At 33.6% G+C, this 12,288-nt stretch overlaps 1 protein-coding gene and 1 pseudogene across 1 annotated transcript in view; one reads left to right on the forward strand and one right to left on the reverse strand.

Annotated features, from left to right (window-relative positions):
• Window positions 1-12,288, forward strand: part of CNTN5 (contactin 5) — a 466,521-nt gene that overhangs the window by 383,018 nt on the left and 71,215 nt on the right. The window lies entirely within an intron of this gene.
• Window positions 5,690-5,807, reverse strand: LOC112476220 (annotated as a pseudogene).

Genomic DNA, 12,288 nt, shown 5'->3' on the forward strand with positions numbered 1-12,288 from the left:
TTCTTGTTTTTTACAATGGAAATAGAAGAATCATTATAACTTTCAATAAGATTGCAAGCATCCTCATCGAAACTACACCAACATCTACCAAGCAACAATGGAACAATAAAACATTGGAAAAGTGATTTACTGAATCATCACAATTTACATTTGCTACCAAAACCTTATTACAAAGAAAAATACTCATACATTTTTAATGATTTAAATAGATTTTCCCCAAAATCTTCCTACAGCCTCTGAGGGCATCCATCACACTTTTGCTCTATGGTTTTCAATGGCTTCCATCCTTTGACTTTTTTCATATGTCACCCAATAGCTTCCCATCACACTCAGAATAAAATCCAAATTTATTACCATTGATTTCTAATTCCTCTATTATCTGGCACCTACTGACTTTCCACCATTACCACCCTCTATCTTCTTCTTTCACTTTGTTTCAATCATACCGGGATTGTTTCTGTTCCATAAATATGCCGAACTCTTCAACACTTAGGAATATTTTCATTGATGTTCTGTGCCTAAAGAACTCTTGTCCATAATATGTATGTGGCTGGCTGCCTTCTTCTTATCATTTATTTCTCAGCTCCCTATCTAATGTTTTTGCATCTCCTCCACCTATATTCACCCCATTTTATTTTCTTCATTGAATTTATAATTGAAATTATCTCATTCATTTGTTTATTGACTGTCTTCTCCCTAGCAGGTAAAACTCATAAGGGCAGGTACCTTCCTTATCTTGTTTCTGCCTTATCCCCTTAGTCTGGCACACAGTAAATATTTCCTCAATATTGTTGAGCAAATTATTAAATGTATAAATAAATGAATGTAATTCTTTTCTCCAAAGAGAGTAATTACATTCTTGGAGTAGTAATTGAATAAACAATATTCATAAGCATTTAATATTAAATATATTTCCATGTCATATAACACATCAATAAAGCAGAGAGACAGACACAGTAAAATAGAAGGAAAACTATTTGAGAATGGCATGGTGGGAAAGGGATTTCAGAAGTTTCCTATGGCTGCAATCACAACAGTTCTTTGAATCTTGGCACTGCTCTCTCCATAAGTGTCTGTTACATGCCATTGAGTGGGCTTCAAACTCCTGGTGACCCTTTAAAGGAGTGATATCCACAATGTGCTGTCCTCAGCAGCCCTGCTCAGCTCCCATAGACTCATGCCTGTGGCTTCTTTTATGGAGTCAAGCCATCTCATATATAGTCTTCCTCTTTTCTTGCTGTCTTCTATTTTTCTCAGCATTTTTCTTTTCCAAAAAATCCCGCCTCCAGCAATGTTTCAGGCTGAATTTGCTCTAGAACTTACTTGTTCATCATCTGGCAGTCCAGGGTATCTGTGTAGAACTATCCATTAACACCATATTTCTAATTAATCATTTTTTTTAGCAGCCTTCTTCAGTGTCCAGCTTTTACATTCATACATAGTAATTGGAAGTTTGAGGATGTGGATGAGCTTAGCTTTGGTCTTTAATGACGCATTTTTGCTCTTGGTGATCTTTCTTAATTCTTTCATTGCTGCCCTTCTGAGTTTCAGCCTTCTCTTGATTTCCTGGCTGTAGTTTCCATTTAAATTGATCTGAACCAAGATAAGAAGAATCTTTAACAATTTTAATGTCCTCATTGTCTATAAAATTGTCTATTTCTTCAATAGTAGAAGGGGTACATGAGATATTGATAGAATTATTTCAAGCCACAGCAACTTAATCTGTCAAAATCCTAAAAAGAAAATGTCAACAAATACGGAAAACAAAACATGTCCTAAAGACTGGAAATGTTCAATATACATCTCAGTCTTCAAGAAAGGAGATGCCAAGTTGTGCAGTAATGATAGGACCATTGCTGTGATTTCCCACTCAAGTAAAGTGATGCTATGAGTGGTGGGACAAAGACTGCTACCTTATCTGGAGCAAGAAATGCCAGGTGTTCAAACTGGATTCAGAAAAGGAAGAGGCACTTGAGATCGAATTGTAAGCATTCTTTGGATACTGGAGTGCTTCGTAGCATTTCAGAAGGTTAGTCTATGTTTTATAAATTACAGTAAAGCCTTTGACTGCATCTGTCATGAAAAGCTATGTGTTGCTCTGAAAGAAATGGACATGCCTCAGCACTTGATCATCCTGATGTGTAACCTGTGTTGTGGATTGGAAGCCACTGTCAGAACAGAATATGGAGAGACAGAATGGTTTCTTATAGGCAAAGGTGTCAGACAAGGGTACATTTCATCTCCCTATGCGTTTAATCTGTATGCATAACATTTCATATGAAAAAACTGAGCTAGACTCAGAGGAAGGGGAAGGAAAAATTGATGGAAGAAGTATCAGTAACTTGAAATATTCAGGTGAAACCATCTTACTGGCAGAAAGTAGCACTGATTTGAAACATCTTCTGATGAAAATGAAAGAAGAAAGTGCCAGACTACATTCGAACATCAAGACAAAAATTACAACTGCAGAAGAAATACAGTACTTTAACATAGATAATACTTTATAAATCCCTCAGCATTTTTTTCGTGACTCCATCCCATCTTCCACTTCACCCTATTCTATGCAGCATACGCAAGTGCGTGCGCACACACAAACACACACACACACACACACACATTCTCACAAGAAATGTTGGCCTAAATATTAAAAAACTAAATGCAAATAGCAAAGATGATTCATATGTTGGCTTCTGGGTACACGGAGTATATTCAAAAGAAATTAAATAGAAGTACTAAATAAAAGGCTTATATGTCCATTAAGGTTTTATGTCCGAGAGAGGATTTTTTGAACTATCAATTGATACGTCAGCCAGCTTAGGGCCCAGCCCTTTATTATTTTGCCCTATTTGCAACCTTAGGGGCCTTGTGTCCTAGAAGCTCTGCCATGAGATGAAACCTCTGACAACAGCTTTAATCTACTATATAATAGGTGCCTCTCTGCATTTATTGAGTCTTCTCCTGAATTTAACATGGACTTTACTTAACTTTACTTAACTAGCTATACCTAATTCAATTCCTACCTGAAATCCATAACTTTCTTGATACCTATCATGCTAACTTTTAAACTCAAACAACTCTGTTGGTTGGTTATAAACAAACAGAGAATAAAGAGTCTAATGGAACAGTGTTGACTCAGCCCCTATAAAATCATGTTTTTCATTTCATATAAGCTCTCAATATTGTTCAGCAACATTAATGTTCAACTATTATTGATTCCTTGTCACGTTGCTGACAAGGACTATTCCTGACCCTTTCAACTCTCTTCAGGCTCCAAACTAACATCTTCCCACCTCTGCACTTCAGTGTTACCATCAGAATTGTTTCTAATTCAAATTAATTGCATTAAATTGAGAAGAAAACTTGAGATCCTCCTCCAGATTTCCCCTTTATTCTACTATTATTCTTCTAGTTTATCCAAGCATGAAATTTGGAATTAATGTTTCATACCAACTCTTGACTCTTCCTTTACAGTATCTAATGCATTGGTCTACCTCCCATTTAAAAACAGGCTCTCCACTCTCAACATAACAAAGTTCAACTCATCTTGGTGTTCAAGTTCTTCCCTCAACCTCCTTTCCCCAGTCTTTATAGAATCCTGCTACTCTGATCAAACTTAAACTATCTGCTTTCCCTCTTTTGAAAAATGCCTTGAATTTTCCAGTCTTTTGGCATATTTACTTATCCCCTTTTGCCATACACACACACTGGGCTTGACCGGAAAATGGCAAGGCCTGCATGAGAACCTAAATCTCATAGTATCTAGTCAGCCTTCATCATTCAAAGTTGTCATATGGTAGTTTATCCAACCTTTTTAGGCTTCTTTTTAAACATTTTTTAAAATAAATGTAGCAATGAGAAACGATATTTAATCATGAGTTTGTAAAATAGTTTTTTTCAATTTTGCTCTAAAATTCTTTCTGTGATTTTCAATACTTTGTTGAACTTTATTGTCATAGGAATACATTGATTATAACAGTACTTTAATAAGTCCCAAGTCTCTATCTAAAGTGATTATTCCATTATCCTCTAGGGAAATTTTTAAATCATTTTAATAATTGTATTATATTATGCGTTTTCCTGTTTGTCTGTTTGCTTCTAATAAGCCAGCTGCTCTGTCAGTTTTCTCAAGTGACTTGTCATTTTTCAAATCCAAGGGATTTATCTAGAGTCACTTGATATTGTAGGAGATAAGCTTTTGTGTTATTTATGCTAATATAACCAGTCTTAGCACAGTTTATAAACCAATAGAGTTCTCAGTTATTCTTTGTATTTCAGGGTGCTTCCAGTTGCAAATACATATGGCCTAACTCAGATTGGTTATACAATAAAGAAATGTATTGGCTCTCATGACAGAAAGTAGGTTTTTTAATTGGTTTATCCAGTGTCTCAAGTTTTATTCAGGGACCTGAGTTGTTTCCATCTCTTCACTCTGTTGTCTACAATGTTGGCCTAAAATTCATTGTAGTCATAGACTGACTACCCAAATAATAGAGGCTAAATGCTTTCTTGTTCATATACAATAGGAGAAAGAGCTAGCATATCTCTATAAATGTTCATCCCTTTATCTGATTTTGTCAATTTAGACTATGTGCTGACTCCTGAACCAGAACTTATCATAAGAAGATTGCCATGATCAGATTGGTTTAGACCTAGCTTCTTTAGCTATCACTTGCAAGAGTAATTGAGATTGCCAAGATGGACATAGAGTAATCAGAGCCTCCCATATAATGATGGATTAATTCCTACACTGGAACAAGTGGAGTGAATATTAGAGAGTCAATCACAAAGTCCATTTAATCTCTGTCATACATTTTCTACCTCTAAATCCATTTTTAATCAATAAATTACTTGTACCAGCTCGTAATAATTTTCATTTTCTGCCTATGCTTAATTATGTAATGTAATGTTATGTGGTAATTAATAGCATGGAGTTAAAACTCAGATGCATATGCAATTAGGAATCAGATTTGAATCCCAGGTCCACTATTGGAATGTTGTGTGACTTTGGGTGAGTCACCTGAACTTTCTGAGGCACAGTCTTCTCATTTTTGGAAAGAAGCTGTCAATACCAGATTTACTATAAAGATTAGAGGAAAAGTACATAACATTTAGCTTGATGCCTTCTGCCTGATAGGTGGGCATTAAATCATATCATTTCAGCATGACATTTTTTCCATTTTACATTATTAGCTCCCCAGAATATAGATATTGTTTGTTGAATCTACCAATAATAGTACATTTTTTTTTCTTTTTATTTATTTTGATAAAACCAAATGTGATATATATGTTCTCATCTCATTTAAGTACTATGTATATAATGAAGTGATTTTACCTAAATAGGGCATTCAGAGAAAGTCTCCTCCAAGGAAGTGAAACTTAAGCAGAGATTTGGAATTTGAAGCCTAAACAGGTGTTAAGTAGGCAAAGAGAGGAGGGACAAGAATTTTACACTGAGAAACCAGGTTACGTAGGTAGGCAGGTAGGTAGTAGGTAGGTAGACGATAATAATAATAAATATGATAGATAGATGGATAGATCAATATTATATGATATTGTAAATGGAGAGCTTTACCAAATTAAAACAAAATTATTATTATTATTATTTTTTTTTAGGTGAGGCAACCCTTGGTTGACCTCGCAGATTGCAAGGACCTGGTCAGCTTACAATCTCTTATTTTTTTAATTTTTATGCCTACAGCACCTGGTATTCTAGGTGGTCTCCCATCCAAGTATTAACCAGCTCTGACCCTGCTTAGCTTCCGAGATCAGATGGGATTGGGCTTGTTCAGGGTAGCATGGCCATAGACCAAAATTATTTTTTGAAAAAAATAATTAGAAATGTTTATCTCTCATTTAAATCCTTAACTGCCCCTGATAAAAAATAATTGGTTATTCTCATGGGATTGAAGAAAAGGTCACTTAAATTATGTTGGTAAATAGTAAAGAAATCTAAGAACACCCTCTAGACTTCATGAGGAACGTAAGATTTAGGTAAGGAAGTATCCGAGAAGTTGAAGAAGCAAAGATACAATATATGTGAAGCTGTATTTTGCCAGCCTAGTATGTCAAGAGTATGTCAGACTTTTTTTGTATAAAAAATAAATATACTATTTTAATAGCACTATACTTCCTAAATAATGGTATACCATAATTCTTTATAAATCTGTTCTAAAGACGAAAACCTCAACAACCAGTTAAATGTATTAACAAGTATTAACATGTGATGAGCTACAGAAAATCTGTCCACATTATCGATCATTACTTTTTAATGAAATATTTTATTCTTATAGTTATTTTTTTAATTGGGTCTATTCACAGTGGCCCTTTGACTGGATAACTCATTGCATATAATTAAACTACATGATAAAAATGAAAATTATTCTTTGTAGCCTGAGTTATTGTTTATTCCTCTACATTAACCTAATCTTCCAAACAGGAACTAAGTGTCCACTTGGTATTAGAAAGATCTCACTTCCATGAATGATTGCTATGCCAGCTTCCTTTTTTCTGCAGCATATTCCTACATGGTTTAAAAGTAAGAGGTGTCTGTTCCCAAGCAATATTTATGAGCTTAAAAATCGAACCAATTTAAGATACCATGGCATATGTGGTATCATATTTTTCATTTCATGGCATATGTAGTATCATATTTTTCATTTTAGTTTTAAACAAATTAAAGACCTGCTTAAAGTTTGAATCCCAACAAGTTTAATTTTTCACTAAAACTTCATGAGAAAAATAGCATGAAGTTCCCAGAAATCAAATAAAAATGAAAACAAACTGAGCAGATTTTAAATGTAAAAAAGTAACATGTAACAATAGGGATATTTGTTGAATCAGTTGGTGTCAGAATCAGGCAGAGAATGTGATGCTACCTAGATGAAAAAGAGCCAGAAAAATTGCTGGGCATGAGGAGTCAGTCTCAGTATTAGGAAGATGTTTTTAAGAATTATTCCTTAGGAAGGATTGGACAGTCACACCACAAGAACTCAAAAGCCAGGCATTACAAGTTGTCTAAAAGGAGAATGTGCAGTAATTTTACAAGAAGTCAGTACACAGTTTCCTGTTTGTTACCACATTAATTTGTCATAATTTGCTTTAAACAAGAAATATCACTCCATTTGTTGTCAAGACTAAAACTGACCCTGCTTCAGCTTCTGTTTTGGTCTCTTTTATTGAGGAATTTTCCTGTCTCAAGTCCTCCTTCCTCATCTGAAAAATAATAGAATTGAACTACATGACTCCAGTTAATTTAAAAATTCCAAGTCTCTGAAACATTGCTTAACTATTATATTATGTCTTAGATTTTTGTTTCATATCAGCAGGGTAACCATAACAACTTTAGCAATTACAAGGAGATATATATTTTATTTGTTTTTTCAGCTTAAACATTAATGGTTTCTCAATAGAAGAAAATTTTCTAAAAACATTAGGTCAAATGAATGATTCAATGTGATAGCAATTTAATAGCAAACCTGGGGAGCCCTTGATTGAGGACAAATTGAATTTGTGAGAACATGGCTTCTGCAGGAGGCCTTTGTGCTTCATCATTTGCTCAGACCTCTTCAACATGAAAAAATGAAAAGACTGTATACAGTTTTCTAAATTGTCTATTTTCTAATTAAGTATCTATGTTAGTGATCCTATATAATACCAATGTCATAGGGGATGGGGGTTGCTTTCCAGAATCTTGCCCATATAAGACTGAATCATTACAGCTAAGTATAAAATTTAGTAAGATTTCTGCCAAGTGAATGGAATCTGTATAACATTCAGTCACTAACTACTGTCATACATTTGTTGTCTCTGAGATATTTACCTTTTACTAATCTATTTTCAAAGATGCCTTGTGTAAATTAGCTATAAAAGCCTTTAAAGAGAAAATTTACTCCCTGATTTTTTTTTAAAAAGTCAAAAGATGGCAAAAATATGACCATCATTAACAGGCCTTAACAAAGGTATTATGTTAATATAATATTAATGTAATTCACTCCTAAATATGTACAGGAAGCTAAATGCAGCCAATGTTTAATATATAATACCTAAAAATATACTTTTTTCAGTAGATAGGATATCAATAAACCAAAACTAACATTATAATTATAAAGCTCATTTTAATTTTTATTATAGTGGAAAATTATATTTAATCTATCTTAAAAGGTAAATCACATCATTAATTTTTCAAAATATTTTACAATAATGTATTTATAAAACTTTTAGATTTAAAAGGATTTAGAAAAATTATCTGTTGATAGTAATTTTCTGATTATGATGAGACTTACTATGAAAAGGTTTATATTCTTCATTCATGGGACTGCTGTCATTTTTATTACCACCCTAGGCTTGACTAAAAAAACTGTTAACTCAAATATATTTTGATTTAATAAAAGAAGAGGCTATCATATTGGAACTTTGTCTTATACAATAATTATTTTAAAACATTCTTTTACTTGTTAATGGTTGTATAACATTCCAAAATCAAACATAAACTCTTCTGCTCTTCTCCCTTCTTCTTTTCATCTCTTCTACAAATATTATTGAAGACCTAATATATATCAAGTACCATGTTGAATATGCAGACAAATGGAAATTATAGAAAATAATTATAGCCAATGTAACATGTTATAATGAGATGTAAAATATACTCCCAAAGCACTGGAACATAACATGTATTTTTTTTTGTAAAAAGTGTGTCTCTGCCACTGGATTTTAACATAGTTGGAGCTGGAATCCTGTCTTGCCCTCCTGTAAACCATTCATCCCCAACCGTGCCCCCCTCCCCCCATTTCCCACCACTCAGCACAGGGCTTTACACATACTAGGCATTCAGTAAATGTTTAGTTAAATAGAATATACTTAGATTAGCACACACATATCACAATATGTAGGCTTTTTAAAATAATGACTTAAAATAATTTTAGAACTAATACATGCTTATTGTAGAGAATTGGAAACTCTAAACAAGTATAAAGAATACAATTTAAATAATCTACATTCTCACCTCCAAGCAATAACCACCATATATACTATAATGCATTTCTTTCCAGTGTTTTCCTTTATGGATTTGGCAAATTACTATTTATCCATATTTACATAAGTTTTGCCCTCTGCTTTTTTTTTTTACATATTGTGAACATTCCCTATATTGTTAAATAGCCTGATATATTATGCAATTTAATGGCTGTCATATATTATCATAAGATTTTATGGTTTAAACATTATGTGATTATTGGACAGTTAGTTATTTACAATGGTTTGTACTTATAAATAATTCCACCACCAAAATCAGTATCCTAGGTATATAAATCTTATTTGCCGTCACTGATTATTTTGTTGTAGACTATATTTGGGAAAATAGCCACATATAGAGAAAAATACTTGGGGATTATGTTCTTATCAATTATGTTCTTAACACAATTCTTTGTTCCAGCTGAAATTTTTAAAAAATTATGTAGAGTAATTATTATCTATTATTAAAAGAAATATTCCTTTTTAAGAGAACTAATTTAAATGTTTTCATAGAGCTTCAATACTCATAAAGGCAAATCATTTTATTTAAGTTATTTTCCACAATATTTCCTGTCATGCTTTATACATAGGTGGTTTTTAATAAATACTTTTCGAAGAGGTGAATAAATATAACGGAAAAAGTGGAACAGAATAAATAGAACAATGTAGAAGAGTTTAACAAATGAATTATGTTGGTAATTATTCCTGTTTGAATTTGTTAGCTAAATTTCAAGTGTTTTCATAGCATCTTGTAGATCTTCCTGACAAATTGCCTATCTATGAACAAACTCCAAACTATTTTTAAGTCTGTTCCAATTGTCTATTGCTGCCCCAAAACTTACTAGCTTAAAACATCAATCTATTATTTGCTTTCATAGTTTTTGGCTGAGAGGCACAGCCAGATTCTTAAGGTCACTCATGCACATGAGTCCCAGGGTAGCTGAAGCGCAAGTTATTTGAAGGCTTCATCACTCCCATGTCTGATGCCTGGGCTGGGATGCCTGGAATAGCTGGGGGCAAGTCAGATCTCCCTCTCTACATGAGCCCCTCCAATTGGCTAACTTGGACTTCCTCACAGAAGTTCGTTTAATTAGACTTCTAAGTGAGCAGCTGGATTTTCTCATAAGCATTCCATAAGACCTGGGATGAAGCTGCAAAAGTCAAGCAATAACACTTCTACCATTGATTTTTGGGTCATATAGTCACAGGCCAGCCCAGATTCAAGGAGCTGAAGGAATAGGCTTCATCTTTCAGTGAGGGAATGATCTGTATGGACAAGCAGGAAAAAGGAAATGATGGTGGCCATCTTATACACAGGCTGCCACAAAGTCCTAAACACTTTCCTCAAATGCCACCTCTATCTCTACCACATAATTTAAATGTGCCTTTTCCTAAAACATGCTTTTTTCTTTGTTTTTCTTCATTAGATTGAAACAACTCTGTAGGTTAACAGTGAAAAGAGGAAGGATCTGTGTACTCCCTTCTTTGGACAAATCAGGCTTTATAATCAGATCCGAATTCAAAGTAAATGTCAGCTGTGCTGTTTACTAGCCAATTGACTTGGGCAAATAACTTCTCTTTAGAATGGAGTACCTGGTACCCACTGCCTAGCATAACACCTAAGATATAATAATGTTATTGACTAATTTATTTATCATTTATTGGCTAAATCTCTTTGAGATGCCATTATGTCTTCTATGAAATAGAGATAATAAGGCCCATCTCAGTGACAGAAATAAGTGAACAAGTTAATGTTTGCAAAATACTTAATACAGTGCCTTAATACAGTACAGTGAGGATATGGTAGATGTTGATAGTGTTATTACAGTTAATAGTCTTATCATTATTATATTATCATCATTATAGTTACTCCTGCATATCCCAGTCACCAAACAACTTATTACACATCTTCTTCAGCACCCAGATCTTATTTATTTTCCTCATCTTGTTTATAGTCACTTTTTTAATGCTTCGAACATTTATACTCATGACACATCAAACATATTCTTCCATAATTACTTGACCTTATCAACCCTAGTAATCATATTCTCCACTCCAGATAAACACAAATTGTTACTGAAAAGTACCCTACACAAGTTCCTGTTCATATATTTTCCCTTCATAATAACCCAGTTTCCCTGACTCCTTTCTTTAATTCTAGTTTGTCAGCATCGTACTGGCTTCACTTGACTCGCTAGTCCACCTTGATGCCATGGTCATTCGTACATTGGCATCTGATGATAAGCCATACCAAATTTACAAACTCCTAAACCTAAATGGATCCAATTAACTACTTTCACTGGCCCTGGTCCTGGCTTTCTAGCCTAACCTTGTGAAGTTGGTCAGTTCCACTTCAACATGATGCTGTCGAATCAAATTTGAAATCTAGTAATATTACAGAATATATTTCATGTGTATCTTCTTTTGTCATGTGTTTTTTCCAAACATTTTCCATTCTTCTTTAGCTCCCAGTGCCATTATCACCCAATCATCTTTACTTATTGTAAATGATTTTTTCTTTAATGAAAAAATGAGAACTTTCCCAAATGAGCTCTCTCAATTTCCCTTTTATTGCCATCTCAAAAGCTTTCTCTCTATATTCATTGTTTCTTTTTTCATTTCTCTAAGAGAAAAAAAACCAACCATTTCTTATGATTATTCTCCACTTTTTGCCCACAATGCCAATATTTTGTCACCTTCCTGATGGAATAGTCCCTGTCTTCTAAATCTCTGGTCTCTGCTTTCTACTGCTAGTTCTTCTCAGTCTTGATAAAAATGCTAATTTCTCATTTCCTAAAAATGTTGTTTGCCTTTTGAGGCTTTTAAACACTTCATCTCATTGTCCTTTCCTTGCTGAAATTCTCTACCCAGAGTCTTTACTAACCACCTCCTTCTCTTCAGCACTCCACCATTTCTTAGCTCCTTACAGTCCAGTTCAGCCCCTACTGCTCAAACTTTATAATCACCAAATCCAGAGAGCAATTTGCTGCATGAGTACTAATTTTGAAAATGAAGTACTTAAGGGTGGGTTTTTTTTAATTGAAAATAAAAGCGTCCTTACAGCTTGAATTGTCCATATTAGGAAATATAAGAATGTTAATAAGAAAACTGGCATTGCTTTTTAGCCAGTAAAATGTAAACATTCTACATATTTTTAAATGCTATTAAAAATCACTATTTTAGAAATAATCGTACAAAGGTATATTTCTCCTCATATCAGATCATGATTCTTCAGGTTAAAGTCTACATTTACATAGATTGATCATCACTATTCTATAC

Source organism: Pteropus alecto, unplaced genomic scaffold, assembly GCF_000325575.1.
Source record: "Pteropus alecto unplaced genomic scaffold, ASM32557v1 scaffold12, whole genome shotgun sequence".
In the NCBI taxonomy this organism is placed as follows: domain Eukaryota; kingdom Metazoa; phylum Chordata; class Mammalia; order Chiroptera; family Pteropodidae; genus Pteropus; species Pteropus alecto.